General features: G+C 43.3%; 2 non-coding genes across 2 annotated transcripts; both read left to right on the top strand.

Annotated features, from left to right (window-relative positions):
- Positions 1-6,252: 6,252 nt before the first annotated feature.
- TRNAG-GCC (transfer RNA glycine (anticodon GCC)) lies at positions 6,253-6,323 on the top strand. The gene has a single exon. It is a non-coding gene; the product is annotated as a tRNA-Gly (tRNA).
- A 2,371-nt stretch (positions 6,324-8,694) lies between these two features.
- On the top strand, positions 8,695-8,766 carry TRNAA-CGC (transfer RNA alanine (anticodon CGC)). The gene has a single exon. It is a non-coding gene; the product is annotated as a tRNA-Ala (tRNA).
- The last annotated feature ends 8,330 nt before the right edge of the window (positions 8,767-17,096 follow it).

A 17,096-nucleotide genomic window follows, 5' to 3' on the forward strand; every position in this document is an offset into this window, starting at 1 on the left:
CAGCGATGTCACAGTACAGGGATAATAAACACAGTGATGTCACAGTACAGGGATAATACACACAGTGATGTCACAATACAGAGATAATACACACAGCGATGTCACAGTACAGGGATAATACACACAGAGATGTCACAGTACAGGATAATACACACAGTGATGTCACAGTACAGGGATAATACACACAGTGATGTCACAGTACAGAGATAATACACACAGTGATGTCACAGTACAGGGATAATACACACAGTGATGTCACAGTACAGGGATAATACACACAGTGATGTCACAGTACAGGGATAATACACACAGCGATGTCACAGTACAGGGGATAATACACACAGTGATGTCACAGCACAGGGATAATACACACAGTGATGTCATAGTACAGGGATAATACACACAGTGATGTCACAGTACAGGGATAATACACACAGTGATGTCACAGCACAGGGATAATACACACAGTGATGTCATAGTACAGGGATAATACACACAGTGATGTCACAGTACAGGGATAATACACACAGTGATGTCACAGTACAGAGATAATACACACAGTGATGTCACAATACAGGGATAATACACACAGCGATGTCACAGTACAGGGATAATACACACAGTGATGTCACAGTACAGGGATAATACACACAGTGATGTCACAATACAGAGATAATACACACAGCGATGTCACAGTACAGGGATAATACACACAGAGATGTCACAGTACAGGATAATACACACAGTGATGTCACAGTACAGGGATAATACACACAGTGATGTCACAGTACAGAGATAATACACACAGCGATGTCACAGTACAGAGATAATACACACAGTGATGTCACAATACAGGGATAATACACACAGTGATGTCACAGTACAGGGATAATACACACAGTGATGTCACAGTGCAGGGATAATACACACAGTGATGTCACAGTACAGGGATAATACACACAGTGATGTCACAGTACAGGGATAATACACACAGTGATGTCACAGTACAGGGATAGTACACACAGTGATGTCACAGTACATAGATAATACACACAGTGATGTGACAGTACAGGGGATAATACACACAGTGATGTCACAGTACAGGGATAATACACACAGTGATGTCACAGTACAGGATAATACACACAGCGATGTCACAGTACAGAGATAATACACACAGCGATGTCACAGTACAGGGATAATACACACAGCGATGTCACAGTACAGGGATAATACACACAGTGATGTCACAGTACAGGGAAAATACACACAGTGATGTCACAGTACAGAGATAATACACACAGTGATGTCACAGTACAGAGATAATACACACAGTGATGTCACAGTACAGAGATAATACACACAGTGATGTCACAGTACGGAGATAATACACACAGTGATGTCACAGTACAGGGATAATACACACAGTGATGTCACAGTACAGAGATAATACACACAGTGATGTCACAGCACAGGGATAATACACACAGTGATGTCACAGTACAGAGATAATACACACAGTGATGTCATAGTACAGAGATAATACACACAGTGATGTCACAGTACAGGGATAATACACACAGTGATGTCACACTACAGGGATAATACACACAGTGATGTCACAGTACAGGGATAATACACACAGTGATGTCACAGTACAGGGATAATACACACAGTGATGTCACAGTGCAGGGATAATACACACAGTGATGTCACAGTGCAGGGATAATACACACAGTGATGTCACAGTACAGAGATAATACACACAGCGATGTCACAGTACAGAGATAATACACACAGTGATGTCACAGTACAGAGATAATACACACTGTGATGTCACAGTACAGGGATAATACACACAGTGATGTCACAGTACAGGGATAATACACAGAGTGATGTCACAGTACAGGGATAATACACACAGTGATGTCATAGTACAGGGATAATACACACAGTGATGTCACAGTACAGGGATAATACACAGAGTGATGTCACAGTACAGGGATAATACACACAGTGATGTCATAGTACAGGGATAATACACACAGTGATGTCACAGTACAGGGATAATACACAGAGTGATGTCACAGTACAGGGATAATACACACAGTGATGTCATAGTGCAGAGATAATACACACAGTGATGTCACAGTACAGGGATAATACACACAGTGATGTCACAGTACAGGGATAATACACACAGTGATGTCACAGTACAGGGATAATACACACAGTGATGTCACAGTACAGAGATAATACACACAGTGATGTCACAGTACAGGGATAATGCACACAGTGATGTCACAGTACAGGGATAATACACAGAGCGATGTCACAGTACAGGGATAATACACACAGCGATGTCACAGTACAGGGATAATACACACAGTGATGTCACAGTACAGAGATAATACACACAGTGATGTCACAGTACAGAGATAATACACACAGTGATGTCACAGTACAGGGATAATACACACAGTGATGTCACAGTACAGGGATAATACACACAGTGATGTCACAGTACAGAGATAATACACACAGTGATGTCACAGTACAGGGATAATACACACAGTGATGTCACAGTACAGGATAATACACACAGTGATGTCACAGTACAGGGATAATACACACAGTGATGTCACAGTACAGGATAATACACACAGTGATGTCACAGTACAGGATAATACACACAGTGATGTCACAGTACAGGGATAATACACACAGTGATGTCACAGTACAGGGATAATACACACAGTGATGTCACAGTACAGGGATAATACACACAGCGATGTCACAGTACAGAGATAATACACACAGTGATGTCACAGTACAGGGATAATACACACAGTGATGTCACAGTACAGGGATAATACACACAGTGATGTCACAGTACAGGGATAATACACACAGTGATGTCACAGTACAGGAATAATACACACAGTGATGTCACAGTACAGGATAATACACACAGTGATGTCACAGTACAGAGATAATACACACAGTGATGTCACAGTACAGGGATAATACACACAGTGATGTCACAGTACAGGGATAATACACACAGTGATGTCACAGTACAGGGATAATACACACAGTGATGTCACAGTACAGGGATAATACACACAGTGATGTCACAGTACAGGATAATACACACAGTGATGTCACAGTACAGGGATTATACACACAGTGATGTCACAGTACAGAGATAATACACACTGTGATGTCACAGTACAGGGATAATACACACAGTGATGTCACAGTACAGGGATAATACACAGAGTGATGTCACAGTACAGGGATAATACACACAGTGATGTCACAGTACAGGGATAATACACACAGTGATGTCACAGTACAGGGATAATACACACAGTGATGTCACAGTACAGGGATAATACACACAGTGATGTCACAGTACAGGGATAATACACACAGTGATGTCACAGTACAGGGATAATACACACAGTGATGTCACAGTACAGGGATAATACACAGAGTGATGTCACATTACAGGGATAATACACACAGTGATGTCATAGTACAGGGATAATACACACAGTGATGTCACAGTACAGGGATAATACACAGAGTGATGTCACAGTACAGGGATAATACACACAGTGATGTCATAGTACAGGGATAATACACACAGTGATGTCACAGTACAGGGATAATACACAGAGTGATGTCACAGTACAGGGATAATACACACAGTGATGTCATAGTGCAGAGATAATACACACAGTGATGTCACAGTACAGGGATAATACACACAGTGATGTCACAGTACAGGGATAATACACACAGTGATGTCACAGTACAGGGATAATACACACAGTGATGTCACAGTACAGAGATAATACACACAGTGATGTCACAGTACAGGGATAATGCACACAGTGATGTCACAGTACAGGGATAATACACAGAGTGATGTCACAGTACAGGGATAATACACACAGCGATGTCACGGTACAGGGATAATACACACAGTGATGTCACAGTACAGAGATAATACACACAGTGATGTCACAGTACAGAGATAATACACACAGTGATGTCACAGTACAGGGATAATACACACAGTGATGTCACAGTACAGGGATAATACACACAGTGATGTCACAGTACAGAGATAATACACACAGTGATGTCACAGTACAGGGATAATACACACAGTGATGTCACAGTACAGGATAATACACACAGTGATGTCACAGTACAGGGATAATACACACAGTGATGTCACAGTACAGGATAATACACACAGTGATGTCACAGTACAGGATAATACACACAGTGATGTCACAGTACAGGGATAATACACACAGTGATGTCACAGTACAGGGATAATACACACAGTGATGTCACAGTACAGGGATAATACACACAGCGATGTCACAGTACAGAGATAATACACACAGCGATGTCACAGTACAGGGATAATACACACAGTGATGTCACAGTACAGGGATAATACACACAGTGATAATACACACAGTGATGTCACAGTACAGGGATAATACACACAGTGATGTCACAGTACAGGATAATACACACAGTGATGTCACAGTACAGAGATAATACACACAATGATGTCACAGTACAGGGATAATACACACAGTGATGTCACAGTACAGGGATAATACACACAGTGATGTCACAGTACAGGGATAATACACACAGTGATGTCACAGTACAGGGATAATACACACAGTGATGTCACAGTACAGGGATAATACACACAGTGATGTCACAGTACAGGATAATACACACAGTGATGTCACAGTACAGGGATAATACACACAGTGATGTCACAGTACAGGGATAATACACACAGTGATGTCACAGTACAGGGATAATACACACAGTGATGTCACAGTACAGGGATAATACACACAGTGATGTCACAGTACAGGGATAATACACACAGTGATGTCACAGTACAGGGATAATACACACAGTGATGTCACAGTACAGGGATAATACACACAGTGATGTCACAGTACAGGGATAATACACACAGTGATGTCACAGTACAGGGATAATACACACAGTGATGTCACAGTACAGGGATAATACACACAGTGATGTCACAGTACAGGGATAATACACACAGTGATGTCACAGTACAGGGGTAATACACACAGTGATGTCACAGTACAGGGATAATACACACAGCGATGTCACAGTACAGGGATAATACACACAGTGATGTCACAGTACAGGATAATACACACAGTGATGTCACAGTACAGGGATAATACACACAGTGATGTCACAGTACAGGGATAATACACACAGTGATGTCACAGTACAGGATAATACACACAGTGATGTCACAGTACAGGGATAATACACACAGTGATGTCACAGTACAGGGATAATACACACAGTGATGTCACAGTACAGGATAATACACACAGTGATGTCACAGTACAGGGATAATACACACAGTGGTGTCACAGTACAGGATAATACACACAGCGATGTCACAGTACAGAGATAATACACACAGTGGTGTCACAGTACAGGATAATACACACAGTGATGTCACAGTACAGGGATAATACACACAGTGATGTCACAGTACAGGGATAATACACAGTGATGTCACAGTACAGAGATAATACACACAGTGATGTCACAGTACAGGATAATACACACAGTGATGTCACAGTGCACGGATAGTACACATAGTGATGTCACAGTACAGGGATAATACACACAGTGATGTCACAGTACAGGGATAATACACACAGTGATGTCACAGTACAGGGATAATACACACAGTGATGTCACAGTACAGGAATAATACACACAGTGATGTCACAGTACAGGGATAATACACACAGTGATGTCACAGTACAGGGATAATACACACAGTGATGTCACAGTACAGGGATAATACACACAGTAATGTCACAGTACAGGGATAATACACACAGTAATGTCACAGTACAGGGATAATACACACAGTGATGTCACAGTACAGGGATAATACACACAGTGATGTCACAGTACAGGATAATACACACAGTGATGTCACAGTACAGGGATAATACACACAGTGATGTCACAGTATGGGATAATACACACAGTGATGTCACAGTACAGGGATAATACACACAGTGATGTCACAGTACAGGGATAATACACACAGTGATGTCACAGTACAGGGATAATACACACAATAGTGGGATCTCAGTCAGTACTATAGTGCATGTACTCAGCACATCTCACATGTGAGCATTGGTGGTTCAGTGGTAGAATTCTCGCCTGCCACGCGGGAGGCCCGGGTTCGATTCCCGGCCAATGCAGCAGAAGTTTTTGCACCTTTTCATTAGTATAGAAATTATAAATATTTTTTTCCTCTTAATCGGAGGTTTTGTCCTCAAAACCTGAACTTAGTGACCGCTCTGTGTGTCCTGCTGCTAATGTATGAGATGTAACTGTATATATCCAGTCTCATATCCTGCTGGATAATCATACACTGTACTATAGTAGCTATATACTGTACCATATGCTGTAATAACTATATTATCATATACCTTAATAACCCTATACATTACCATGTACTATCAGAGCCTATACTGTAATAACATATACTGTACCATGTACTATAGTAGCCATATACTGTATCATATACTATAATAACCATGTACTGTAATAACCCTATACATTACCATGTACTATCATAGCCATATAATAATCATACAGTGTACTATCATATATACTGCACCATATACTGTATATACTGTATAGCCATACCCTGCACCATATACTGTATATACTGTATAGCCATACCCTGTACCCTAATAACCCTATACTGGATCATACATTGCACCATGTACTATACCATATACTGTATATACTGCACCATACATTGCACCATGTACTATACCCTATACTGTATATACTGTTTAGCCATATACTGCACCATATACTGTATATACTGTATAGCCATACCCTGCACCATACATTGCACCATGTACTATACCATATACTGTATAGCCATACCCTGCACCATACATTGCACCATGTACTATACCATATACTGTATAGCCATACCCTGCACCATACATTGCACCATGTACTATACCCTATACTGTATAGCCATACCCTGCACCATACATTGCACCATGTACTATACCCTATACTGTATAGCCATACCCTGCACCATACATTGCACCATGTACTATACCCTATACTGTATAGCCATACCCTGCACCATACATTGCACCATGTACTATACCCTATACTGTATACCCTGCACCATACATTGCACCATGTACTATACCATATACTGTATAGCCATACCCTGCACCATACATTGCACCATGTACTATACCCTATACTGTATACCCTGCACCATACATTGCACCATGTACTATACCCTATACTGTATACCCTGCACCATACATTGCACCATGTACTATACCCTATACTGTATACCCTGCACCATACATTGCACCATGTACTATACCCTATACTGTATACCCTGCACCATACATTGCACCATGTACTATACCATATACTGTATAGCCATACCCTGCACCATATACTGTATATACTGTATAGCCATACCCTGCACCATATACTGTATATACTGTATAGCCATACCCTGCACCATACATTGCACCATATACTGTATATACTGTATAGCCATACCCTGCACCATACATTGCACCATGTACTATACCATATACTGTATAGCCATACCCTGCACCATACATTGCACCATGTACTATACCATATACTGTATAGCCATACCCTGCACCATACATTGCACCATGTACTATACCCTATACTGTATAGCCATACCCTGCACCATACATTGCACCATGTACTATACCCTATACTGTATAGCCATACCCTGCACCATACATTGCACCATGTACTATACCCTATACTGTATAGCCATACCCTGCACCATACATTGCACCATGTACTATACCCTATACTGTATACCCTGCACCATACATTGCACCATGTACTATACCATATACTGTATAGCCATACCCTGCACCATATACTGTATATACTGTATAGCCATACCCTGCACCATATACTGTATATACTGTATAGCCATACTCTGCACCATACATTGCACCATGTACTATACCATATACTGTATAGCCATACCCTGCACCATATACTGTATATACTGTATAGCCATACCCTGCACCATACATTGCACCATGTACTATACCATATACTGTATAGCCATACCCTGCACCATACATTGCACCATGTACTATACCCTATACTGTATACCCTGCACCATACATTGCACCATGTACTATACCATATACTGTATAGCCATACCCTGCACCATACATTGCACCATGTACTATACCCTATACTGTATACCCTGCACCATACATTGCACCATGTACTATACCATATACTGTATAGCCATACCCTGCACCATACATTGCACCATGTACTATACCCTATACTGTATATACTGTATAGCCATACCCTGCACCATATACTGTATATACTGTATAGCCATACCCTGCACCCTGCCTGCAGCTGTGATGTGCGCAGACTCTTGCAGTGACAGCTGATTATATGGGGACATTCGGGCCACTGGGGTCTGAGCCGCAGGAGGGGGAGGAGCCGGCCGGAGGGGGAGGAGCCGGAGCTTCCCTCCAATACAGGGGGCAGCACTGACGCAGGCAGCCGGGGGATGTAGCTCAGTGGTAGAGCGCGCGCTTCGCATGTGTGAGGTCCCGGGTTCAATCCCCGGCATCTCCAGGGAGGTTTCTCTTTTTCTCATATTCCTGACACAATGTAACACATCAGAATAATGAGTGGCAGTCATTTCCTTTCTTTCCTTTCTTGTGGAGTGGAGAATTTTGGTAATCAGCAAAACTTGAATGTTGTATGTAACTGTATGTGACTGTATGTGGAGTAATAACAATCTATGTCCATCCTGTTATATATCATCTCAATTAAAAAAAATATGAACAAAAGAAAAATTTATAATGGAGTAAAATAAAAAAAGATAATAAAAAAAGATATTTGGTTAATATTTTCAATATATTCGGAGAATTGTAATTTTACATGAATTCAAATTATCGTTATTATTGATGATGTGACGTCTAATAACATTGATGGGTTTAGTTGCAGAATCTCATCAGTGTGATTAAGGCTGCGTTCACACGGGGTGTTTACGTTGTGTTTCGGATTTGGGGATTTGTCAAATTACGTTGCATTATTGTAAACGTTAACACAATGTTAACGCCTAGTTACCGTGTTTGTTCGCACCACATTAACAGAAAGTTAACATGATATTAACACAATTTTAACGCAATACAATTGTCAAATCTTTCTGCAGCTGTTAAATTGCTTTTCAGGAGGCACCGTAAACGCCACTTTGTGCGTGATCTGACACGACTACGATGACATTAGAACTACGGATATTCAGGTAACAGAGTGAGAGCAGGTTCACGCAGTGTTTACCAATTGTAAATAAATCGTAAACAAAATGCTTTTACATTCACCATCTGTGAACAATGTATTTACATTTTGTTAATATTATGTTTGCTTAAACGCTACGTAAACACATTGTAAACACAACGTAAGCTGCATGTGAACACGATCTGTGGCCGGACCCAAATAAAAATCGGATGACCTGACGCTGGTTTCGTGAGCCAATAGTCTTGTAGTCCTCTGATATAACATGTGTTTACACACGGATAAATGAATTGTAAACATGAGATTTTTAAGTCCCCGCCTTCAGATCCTGAATTACAGAAGTGTTCCACAGACGCCGCTACATGAGCCCCAGGAACGTCCCGTCATCATTTTACATAAATCCACAATCAGTCAATTCCTAATTAATCCGGAGCTGAAAATGTCACTTTGAGGGGAGTTCTATCCACTCGTCTTTTTGGTGTCACTTGTGACATTTCTCCAAAAATCTAGAATAATATAAAGTGCTAATTAGCTGCGGCCTCTGAGACTCCCTGTAACCCTCATCTGCAAAACAAGTAAAAATCATCGTTCCCTTTTACCTGTCAGGACTAGATGGTGGTTTTTTTTCTTTTTGGTTGGGGGGGTCGGGGGGGTTGAGGGGGGGGTTGTCGTCTCCTGTTCCTAGCTGGGGATGTGAGATCTTGTAGATGTTGATCGTTAGATGGTTGTTAATGACTCCTTATAATTACTTGCAGGTGTCTGACCACTGGAGATGGCAACGCTGGGACCCACAGTGACCACAGGAACCGGGGTCCCCATATGAGTCTCCATCGGGGTCTCCATCCTCAGCCTCCGCCCCTTCTCACGGTGATGTCCTATACACTAGATGGTAGAGCAGTCAGGTAAGTGCACTCGGCTGTTGTAAGTACTTGCCCCTCGGGCCACATAGAGGTCTAAGGCACCCAGTCACGGTGCGGTGAGCACACATAGTATCACCGTGACTGAGCCAAGCGGTCACTCCGCTTTCTGTGGGCGGGGGAGGGGTGAGGAGCACTCATCCCTCCTTCCTCCTGCACCTGGCTGTATGCTACACACAGGTACAGCCCGGGTGAGCGTACAGTCATGTGCATAGGGACGTAATCCACTCTACAGATAAGTAAATTATCCAATTCTGGCTGCATTAAACCACCACTAGAGGGAGCTGAGGAGCATATTGTAAACTTTTCTGTTATTTAGTTACATTTGTGCATAGTGTACAGTCAGCACATTAGCTCCCTCTACTGGTGGCTTCCTCTCTGGACGATCCTCCATGTCTACGAACTACAACTGCCCATTGATTCCTTCCATTGTACTTGACAACAGTTCCAATAGTCCTAAATTCTCATAGACACATTCAAAAAAGGGGTGTTCAGCCCGGCTGAGGAGGGGGTAAATTAGTCAACACTTAAAGGGGTTTTCTAGGTCACCCTTTTTTTTATTCTGTGGATCTGTCATTAGGAAGATTGTGATATGTGAAGGTCTGACACCCAAACCCACTGAGATGCAGTTCCAGACTGAGAGGAGCCTATATGTTCTCTTGCTGATCAGTGCAGGGTTCTGGAATCGGACCCCCTTAATCACATATCAATGACCTATCCTGTCCATAGTGACCCCTATAAATTCTCAAAAACATCAAACATTTGCTCCCAAATTACCCTACAAAAGCGGATCCCATAGAACAGGGGTTCTCAACCTGTGGGTCGCGACCCCGGCAGGGGTCGAACGACCAAAACCCAGGGGTCGCCTAAAGCCATCGGAGCCTCGATTTTATCGCGTTTTGGGTGCAAATACAACATTCTTGTACATGGTTTGGGGTCACTGCAACATGGGGAACTGTATTGCGGGGTCACAGCATTAGAAAGGTTGAGAACCACTGCCATAGAAGGACAATCAGAGATCCCTTCAAACAAAAAGGGACTGTTCAGAGTGGAAGATCCCTTTAAATTTACCTTCAAAAATAAAATCCTAATTACCGCTCCGTTTTTAGTGATAACAGTTACATTTCTGTTACAATGTTTCTTATTGTTAACCCACGGCGTGCTGGTGCCCAGATCCATGAACCTGCAGCGTTGAGCCGCTCTCCGCAGCCGGCGCAGAGCCGGGAGATTTTATAATAATCCTACATAACCATAACCAGCGGAGAGAATGCAAACCTTGTCTTAGCCTTTCCTGAGCGGAGGTGAGTTAGAGCCGAGTTTTGTGCCTGATTTAGGTTTGCAAAGGGAAAAGGTTTATTGTATTTCATTGTGGAAGCGGCAGAGGAGATGATGTGGGGAAGTTTTATTGTCTGCATGAAAATTAATGCTTACTCTCACAAAGTGCAGATAATGGTAAACTCTGATGAACTTTTTGAATCTGACATTTAATCCCAATTTTTACAGCTGCAAAGAAAAAAATATAGTAAAGACATTTTATTCCATAATGAATTGCCCTTTAATTTTTTTTCCTGGGATATCAGATTAATGGTAAATCCAAGAAAAAAGCCGCGAAACCATAAAGCATCGGGATTTTTATTTTATACATTGATCTAGCGGATGGTCTGATGCTGGGGATGTGAGCAAGGGAAAGGAAGCCGTACCCCGCCTGCAGGGGGCAGCGGTGGGGGGGGGGGGGTAACATTTATCTTTTACTCTCTGCAACTTTGTTTTAATTTGTATTCATCTAAAGGAGAACAATCAGCATGAAATATTTCTAACCTCCCGATAGCCGGATAAAGAGCAGAATGTAGTTTCCATACATTTCATTAGTGTTTGGTACCATTGTCCTTACACGGTGTGACGTGTATATAGGTGCAGTCTATTGGCGTCACAGTCCTGTATTCAGGATATAAGATATTGCAGTACAGGCGGTCCCCTACTTAAGAACACCCGACTTACAGACGACCCCTAGTTACAGACGGACCTCTGGATGTTGGTAATTTCCTGTACTTTAGTCCCAGGCTACAATAATCATCTGTAACAGTTATCACAGGCGTCTGTAATGAAGTTTTATTGTTACTCCTGGTTCTCATGACAACCCAACATTTTTAAAATCCAATTGTCGCAGAGACCAAAAATGTTCTGTCTGGGATTACAATGATAAAATATACAGTTCCGACTTACATACAAACTCAACTTAAGAACAAACCTACAGACCCTATCTTGTATGTAACCCGGGGACTGCCTGTACTTGATACTTTCTTCTATTCTGTCCATTAAAAGATCTAATAACAATGTACAATGTATTTATCTGTATTCAGTACAACGTTTCCACCCCGTAGGGGCCTTTTTGTAGCATCTATTGATATTTGTGCCTATAAGGGCTCTCAGATTCCCCTTCCTGAGACCACAGATTGGGGGATGGGACCCCATGGTTTAATCATGAAGATGATGGGGAGATGAGCATCTGCCAGGCGTCTCCAGGGGAAGGTGGAAATGCATTGTTTTTATTTGTTTACAACATTTTAGATAATTTTTTAAAGGATACAATGTATTTGATGATACCTGATGAACACATATAACATATTCTATCCCTGTTGCATATAGAAATGTGACAGATGTCCGTATACATCCATATATTTCCATAATGATCCCTGACATAGTCACTATCATGATAATAAAGGATAAAAGAGGGAAAATACAAAAGTAACATAAATCTGCAATGTGATAAAGCACATATTACAATAGCAGCCAGTGTTAGGTATTGTCCCTGGAGATCGGTGTAATCAGACCTTTCTGCTAGATGTAACCATGACACAACCTGTGCAATGGCTTTGAGCCCCAGAGATCGGGGGGCACCACTAGGGATGAGCACGCCTTTTCAGGTTCGGGTTTGCAGAGTTTACCCTTTACCCATTTTCCCTAGGACAATTCTTCCAAGTGATGTCATCAAAGACTTTGCCGGCAAGGTTTAAAGAGTTAAAGGAAATCTATCACTAACTATTAATAAAATGACACTGAACATACTCACCTATTGTCCTCTTTATCGTGATCCTGGCGCTGGTCTTCTTCAAGCACAACAAAATCGCCCGATTAAAAGACTTCTAAAAAGCAGTCCTGACTGCAGGGACGCCATGTCCGGTGCTCCGGGCCGCTAATTATTCACACCTCTCGCCATCTACCCCTCCCATGCTGGGGAGGGAGGTGTCATCACGCAGGAGCCGTGTATAATTAGCAACTCGGACCACTGGACACCTCCCTCCCCAGCATGGGAGGGGTAGATGGAGAGAGGCGTGAATAATTAGCGGCCCAGAGCACCGGACATCTCATCCCCATGCTCCAGGCTGCTTTTTATAAGTCTTTTGTACAGGCAATGCTGGCGTGTCATGCCTGGAGAAGACCAGCGCCAGGGTGAAGGGGACAATAGGTGAGTATTTTCAATGTAATTTTACTTATAGTTAGTCATAGATTTTCTTTAAGACCCGCTGGCAGGGTTTAGCCCAAACGCTGAACCGAACCAGAACTTCTGGCTTAAAGTGAGGAAAGTCATGTTTAGCTGGTGACAAGTTCCAATAATCTCTGCGATGCTGATTTTAAAAATGCCTTTGTCATCATTCTGAATCAGTTCAGTAGTTTATAAAAGTTGAATAAAAATTACTTGGCTCCCTACCAGCACAGCGTGGTGAGTCCTGGGGGAGGGGCAGCTGCGGCCTGTGTGTGCCTGTGTCTCAGTCTCCTCTCCTCCTGTCATGTGCATTGAGCAGGCAGGGGAGGAAGAATACATGAGAAGACACAGGCACAAACAGGCTGCAGCAGCCCCTCCCCTGGGACTTATAATGGGCTGCTGGCAGGGAGCCAAGTAATGTAAAATAAACTTATAGAAACTACTGAAATAATTCGGAAAGCTGACAAAAATATTTTTAACAGCAGAGGCTATTGGAGCCTGTCCTGGTGACAAATTACATTCTGGGTTCACCGGCTCAAACCTGTATTGTTTGGCTCTTCCCTAGTCTCCATATGTACAATCCTAGACCAGTTGACCTGGGGGGCTGTAAAAAACAAACTTGTACCTACCTCCTACAATGCTGCAACAGGAACGCTCTGCTCCGACAACTTCCGCCCCCCATATCACACCCACCCGTCTCCTGCTGCTGCGCCTGACACACCATTAGTTTCAATGCGTATCCAGCGCGGGGGCAGGGCGCAGGTGGGTGTGCCATGGGGGCAGAAGTAGTATAAAAGGGACAACGCGAGCACCGGAGGAGGAGCATAATTTGTCTTTTATTTTTCAGACCTCCCCAGGCCCCTGTATATTATATTCATCAATGTCCAGAGGAGAATCGGGAAGGTGCACAGTCCAGTCCTTATCGGTGTCCTCGGGTGCTGATCCAATCTATGGCAGAGCAGGAAGCCACAGACTCCTTGCCCTCCCATTTATGGCATGAGATACAACCAGGAAGATGAATAGATTGGAACCTGAACTGAATCTTTTGAAGATTCCTTGAATCCAATCTTAAATGTGTGAACGTGAAGCTGCTCTATGAATTCTGTGCACCCCTGTATACGGAGAGGATATGGGGACACCCGGGACCCTACGTCTGGCACATAGGTGGTTGCTATAGGGGACGGATGTTTGTCTCTTGTCCCTGCAGATCTGGTAAGAAGAAGGAGCCGAGTTCTCGTGGAGTTTAATCATCGGTGATGAGTAATAGTATCAGAATGATCCTCAGACAATGTTTATCACACAGAATCGCAGCAGATTCTTCCCACTCAGCCGATTATTATGAGAAGCAGATTCTTAGAAATCCATCATATGTGGGGAAGGAATTGTAATTAGATTAGCTGTTACATCGTCTTCATTACCATAATGACACTCAAATAGATCAGGACGGCGGATGCCAAGCGCAGACGGGAGCGTCATACGCTGGATTTGGAGAACAGGAACTTCTATTATGTCACAGCATCCAGAGTCTGCGAGTCAGGGGGCGGCCGTTATTTGTGGCGCTAGTGGTGTTTGCTCTGTGATGTTATATTGTGGTGCACAGGCTTCATGTATGTAGTGCACAGTCTTCATGTATGTGGTGCACAGGGATCATGTATGTGGCGCACAGGCTTCATGTATGTGGTGCACAGGCTTCATGTATGTGGTGCACAGGCTTCATGTATGTGGTGCACAGGCTTCATGTATGTGGTGCACAGGGATCATGTATGTGGCGCACAGGCTTCATGTATGTGGTGCACAGGCTTCATGTATGTGGTGCACAGGCTTCATGTATGTGGTGCACAGGCTTCATGTATGAGGTGCACAGGCTTCATGTATGAGGTGCACAGGCTTCATGTATGTGGTGCACAGGCTTCATGTATGTGGTGCACAGGCTTCATGTATGTGGTGCACAGGGATCATGTATGCGGTGCACAGGGATCATGTATGTGGTGCACAGGGATCATGTATGTGGTGCACAGGCTTCATGTATGAGGTGCACAGGCTTCATGTATGTGGTGCACAGGCTTCATGTATGTAGTGCACAGGCTTCATGTATGTGGTGCACAGGCTTCATGTATGTGGTGCACAGGCTTCATGTATGTGGTGCACAGGCTTCATGTATGTGGTGCACAGGCTTCATGTATGTAGTGCACAGGCTTCATGTATGTGGTGCACAGGCTTCATGTATGCGGTGCACAGGCTTCATGTATGTGGTGCACAGGCTTCATGTATGTGGTGCACAAGGATCATGTATGTGGTGCGCAGGCTTCATGTATGTGGTGCACAGGCTTCATGTATGTGGTGCACAGGCTTCATGTATGTGGTGCACAAGGATCATGTATGTGGTGCGCAGGCTTCATGTATGTGGTGCACAGGCTTCATGTATGTGGTGCACAGGCTTCATGTATGTGGTGCACAGGCTTCATGTATGCGGTGCACAGGGATCATGTATGTGGTGCACAGGCTTCATGTATGTGGTGCATAGGCTTCATGTATGTGGTGCACAGGCTTCATGTATGTGGTGCACAGGGATCATGTATGTGGTGCACAGGCTTCATGTATGTGGTGCACAGGCTTCATGTATGTGGTGCACAGGCTTCATGTATGAGGTGCACAGGCTTCATGTATGTGGTGCACAGGCTTCATGTATGTGGTGCACAGGCTTCATGTATGTGGTGCACAGGCTTCATGTATGTGGTGCACAGGCTTCATGTATGAGGTGCACAGGCTTCATGTATGTAGTGCACAGGCTTCATGTATGTGGTGCGCAGGCTTCATGTATGTGGTGCACAGGCTTCATGTATATAGTGCAAAGCCTTCATGTATGTGGTGCACAGGCTTCATGTATGTGGTGCACAGGCTTCATGTATATAGTGCACAGGCTTCATGTATGTGGTGCACAGGCTTCATGTATGTGGTGCACAGGCTTCATGTATATAGTGCACAGGCTTCATGTATGCGGTGCACAGGCTTCATGTATGTGGTGCACAGGCTTCATGTATGCGGTGCACAGGCTTCATGTATGCGGTGCACAGGCTTCATGTATGCGGTGCACAGGGATCATGTATGTGGTGCACAGGCTTCATGTATGCGGTGCACAGGCTTCATGTATGCGGTGCACAGGCTTCATGTATGCGGTGCACAGGCTTCATGTATGTGGTGTACAGGCTTCATGTATGTGGTGCACAGGCTTCATGTATGTAGTGCACAGGCTTCATGTATGCGGT

The sequence above is a fragment of the Engystomops pustulosus genome, chromosome 8 (genome assembly GCF_040894005.1).
Source record: "Engystomops pustulosus chromosome 8, aEngPut4.maternal, whole genome shotgun sequence".
In the NCBI taxonomy this organism is placed as follows: Eukaryota; Metazoa; Chordata; class Amphibia; order Anura; family Leptodactylidae; genus Engystomops; species Engystomops pustulosus.